A 4,633-nucleotide genomic window follows, 5' to 3' on the forward strand; every position below is an offset into this window, starting at 1 on the left:
AGGTCGTTTACCACCTCAAAAATTACAGCCGAGGTGCCTAATTCTACGTGCAGGCTGCCGACGACGACCAGGAGTAGTTTAGGAGGATCCCAGGCAGGAGGTCTGCGCCTCTTTCGATCTGTATCCCAGTTTGTGCTAGCCTTCTTAAGGCAAACTTGTTTAACTTATGTCTGTACTCAGATATTGTTACTTTCGCTGACTCGTCTATGATCGAGCACTTGTATTCGAGCCCTCGAGGCCCCTGGCTTGTATTATGATACTTGTATGACTTATTTGTGTTTTAGAGTTGTGTTGTGATATCTTCCCATGAGTTCCTGATCTTGATCGTACACGTTTGCGTGCATGATTAGTGTACGATTGAATCGGGGGCGTCATAGCTAACCTCTCTGTTGTGTGTAGGTAGGGCTGCGACGTGTTGATCTTTCGAGGCCAGGCATGACCCAGAAAAGTGTGTCCGGCCAGAGGGATCGAGCGTGTTGGGTAATGTGGTGCACCCCTGCAGGAAAGTTTATCTATTTGAATAGTCGTGTTCCTCGGTAAAAGGACGACCCAAAGTTGTACTTTGACCTTATGACAACTAGAACTGGATACTTAATAAAACACACCTCTTACAATTTCCGGATACAACCCGGTGATCGCTTTTCCACAGGGCGATGAGGGGAGGATCGCCGGGTAGGATTATGCTATGCGGTGTTCCTTGATGCTGCTCTTGCTACTCTCTTCTACATGCTTCAAGATGAAGGCTGCTAAAAGCGTATTCTTCGATAGGACTAGCTATCCCTCTTATTCCAAATCTGGCCTAAATCACTGCTTCAATATATTCATCTCCTTCCTAGGCGTGTACAGAGGGCCCAGCAACTCCTAAGAAAATGGCCCATATTGTTTAGCACCGCCCATCTGCACTGGGTCCGAAATAGCACCGCTCTACTGTCCTAGAGCCTGCAATGTTTCAACTTGTGCTACTCCCGTGTTGTCGCTCCGAACAACGGCTGTCTCTGGATTAACTGTGACTGGCAGCAGCACTGTACCCATAAAGGCACCACTTTGACTTTCTGCTTGAATATACCTTTGAATTATGGGTACATCGAGGTGACCATCCGGGCTGGCGCTGGCTTCCGCAATCTCAAGTAACTGGTCGTAGCAGCGAGGTGCCAACTGAGAGCACACACATATATATCTTTGAATTATGGATACAGCTATTATCAAGGTATATTCAAGCAGAAAGTCAAAGAGGTGCCTTGATAATAGCAGTACCCATAATTTAAGCAGAAAGTTATCCGAACCCATGCTCCAAGGCTGAGGAGTAATTACAAACATAACAGCATCCAAAGAACGGAAGTGAGCCACAAAAATATACCTTGATAATTGCGATATACCATAATAGTCCTCCATGCTCTAGCCATAGAGTGCTGCACAGCCTAAACCGAAAGAACTCTGATTGGACCTCTTGTAGAAGCAAGCTTCATGAGAAAATTGAAATCTGCATCCTGACCCTCCTCAAGCCTCTGTTCAGCCTGAATATAAACAATCGCCGGTTCGCTGATGGACAGCGCTTGCATGGTGAGCTCAATCCCAGGATCTGGCGCAATCGCTCGAGAAGAGAGCTGAGTGACCTGATTAACACTCTTTTCCCCAGGCTCGTCCGCATCCGGACGAGCAAGCTCTCTTTTTATGCTAGAAACCCGCCCCTCCAGAACCACAAGTGACCGGGAGGGCCAAAGCAGGACAGCTGATAAGAAAGGATCCACAAGAAAGAAGATGTGACAAGGGATTAGAGAGAGATCAGAGGGCGAGGGAAAGATTGGGGGAACGAGGAGGAGGGGAGTTGGAACAGAGGAGGAGAGAAGGTTAGAGCGGCATAGCGCCAGTCCAGAAAGTCCCCTGCGTGTATAAACTGATCTGGTTTATTGAAGACTAGATGAAAGGAATTACCCACCGTCCAAACAAAATTGAGTGAAAGTACAGCAGATCGGAGAACCATCGTGCTTACCTGCAAGAGCACCTTCTTGTGAAATTGGATGTTAACAGGTGCGGCTGCGCGCCCGTCCGACCTGACAAAAATAAAATCCACCAACAATGGCTCAGCCTGTGATTCCGCGGAGAGAAGGAGATAATTTGAGGGGGGACGCGGGAGAAAAAATGGGCTATTACTGCCGGTAGGTGTCGAGGCTGTCGGACGGTGACTCGAGGGCAGCGGCTGGGCCACGGAGAGAGACGCAGCGGAGGCATCGAGGGCAGCGGCTGGACGATGCAGCCAGGATGAATCTCGGCTGGATCCAGTGACCTGGGGAGAAGGACCACGCCGCCACGGACTCGGCTGTGCCGTCCAGATCAGGGGCGTGCTTGGTGATACGGCGCTGTCTCAGCTAATCCTGGGTGTACGGGAAGGACGGAGATGACCGCTTCACTTCTTCTGGCCAGGGACAAAAGGCTAGTTCATTTAGTCCCACATCGGCTAGCGAGGTAGAGCAGGACCGGTTTATAAGCCGCGCGCTGCTACTTGTACTGTCCCTTCGGGGACACCCGATAAAGATGCTTAATATATGTGGTACCTTGATGGTTGCACAACATTGGTTGTCAAAAAAAAAGGATGACAGTTTTTTGCCCCTCAAGCTATACTGATTTTATAGAATGTCCTCATTGTTCTTATTTTGAGATCCAAAATTTTATGTATACTACAATTTTTATTAAAAGGTCCACATAGTTTCATTTTCCATCTTTTGAGATCCTAGCCGCTGCCATATTTTGGGGGGGAGGTCAATAGCCAATTTTTACTCTTGTTTTTTGCACCTCACGAGTTATACTGATTTTATAGAAAGGTCCTCATAGTTCTTATTTTGAGATCCAAAATTTTATGATTTTCACGCACCATATTTTCAGCTCCTCACATATACTAGTATTTTTTTTATTAAAAGGTCTGCATAATTTTATTTCCATCTTTTGAGATCCTTATGCCTGCCAAATTTTGGGTGGCGGGTCAACAACCAATTTTTACTCTTGTTTTTAGCCCCTCACGAGTTATACTGGTTTTACAGAAAGGTCCTCGTAGTTCTCATTTTCATATTTTGAGATCCAAAATTTCGGATTTCACTCGCCATCTTATCAACCCCTCACGTATACCACTATTTTTATTGAAAGGTCCACATAATTTCATTTTCATCTTTTGAGATCCCTATAGCTGCCAAATTTGGGTGGCAGGTCAATTGCCAATGTTTACTCTTGAACCATGGTCATGTATACACATGAAATACTACCTCTGTTTCATTTCACTTAGCATATTAGATTTGTCTAAAATCAAACTTGGATGTCTTGCTTATTTGGTTTGACTCACTTGTTCGGGGCTTCGTGCGCTTAGCTGTATAGTTTCCTCTCTTTGGGCCGAGCATCCCCTATCTCTCTGCTCCGGGTGCCATGTTCACGCCTCCTTGCGTTCGTGTAGTGTGTTGTACCTGTGGCGCCCCCGATTTGACCGTACACTAATCATACATGCAAATGTGTACGACCAAGATCAGGGACTCACGGGAAGATATCACAACACAACTCTAAACATAAATTAAAATAATACAAGTTTTATATTACAAGCCAGGGGCCTCGAGGGCTCGAACACAAACGAGTCAGCGGAAGCAACAATATCTGAGTACAGACATAACTTAAACAAGGTGCCATAAGATGGCTAACACAAACTGGGATACAGATCGAAAGAGGCGCATGCCTCCTGCCTGGGATCTTCCTAAACTACTCCTGGTCGGCGGCGGCCTGCACGTAGTAGTAGGCACCCTCGGTGTAGTAGGGGTCATCATTGACGGTGGCGTCTGGCTCCGGGGCTCCAACATGTGGTTGCGACGTCCGAGAAGAATGGAAAGGGGGAAAAGAGGGAGCAAAGCAACCGTGAGTACTCATCCAAAGTACTCGCAAGTAAGGATCTACACCACATATGCATTGGTAACAATGAAACGGGTAGTATCTGTGGACTGAACTGCGGAATGCCAGAATAAGAGGGGGATAGCTAGTCTATCGAAGACTACGCTTCTGGCAGCCTCCATCTTGAAGCATGTAGAAGAGAGTAGCAAGAGCAGCATCAAGGAACACCGCATAGCATAATCTTACCCGGCGATCCTCCCCTCATCGCCCTGTGGGAAAGCGATCGCCGGGTTGTATCTAGAAATTGTAAGAGGTGTGTTTTATTAAGTATCTGGTTCTAGTTGTCATAAGGTTGAAGTACAACTCTGGGTTGTCCTTTACCGAGGGACACAACTATTCAAATAGATAAACTTCCCTGTAGGGATCCACCACATTACCCAACACGCTTGATCCCTCTGGTCGGACACACTTTCCTGGGTCATGCCCGGTCTTGGAAGATCAACACGTCGCAGCCCTACCTACATACAACAGAGAGGTCAGCACATCGGTCTAAATCCTAAGCGCGCAGGGGTCTGAGCCCAACGCCCGTTGCACAACTGCACGTTGCGTACGCGGCCGGTGAGCAGACCTAGCAACCTCCATTACAAAGGATGTTGCGTTACACGGTCCAACTCGGTGCGCGCCGCTCAGTCGCTGATGTCAAGAAGGCTTCGGCTGATACCGCGATGTCGAGTGCCCATAACTGTTCCCGCGTAGTTGGTTAGTGCGTATA

General features: G+C 47.4%; 1 long non-coding RNA gene across 2 annotated transcripts; it reads right to left on the minus strand.

Annotated features, from left to right (window-relative positions):
• Positions 1-1,270: 1,270 nt before the first annotated feature.
• On the minus strand, positions 1,271-2,424 carry LOC119318173. Of its 2 annotated transcripts, XR_005153977.1 has the most exons (3): positions 2,152-2,424; positions 1,991-2,051; positions 1,271-1,881 (listed from the first exon to the last, which is right to left on the minus strand). It is a non-coding gene; the product is annotated as an uncharacterized LOC119318173 (long non-coding RNA). The 2 variants fall into 2 exon arrangements; XR_005153975.1 differs by lacking the exon at positions 2,152-2,424 and having other exon boundaries at positions 1,991-2,137.
• Between the last annotated feature and the right edge of the window lie 2,209 nt (positions 2,425-4,633).

The sequence above is a fragment of the Triticum dicoccoides genome, chromosome 6A, assembly GCF_002162155.2.
Source record: "Triticum dicoccoides isolate Atlit2015 ecotype Zavitan chromosome 6A, WEW_v2.0, whole genome shotgun sequence".
In the NCBI taxonomy this organism is placed as follows: Eukaryota; Viridiplantae; Streptophyta; class Magnoliopsida; order Poales; family Poaceae; genus Triticum; species Triticum dicoccoides.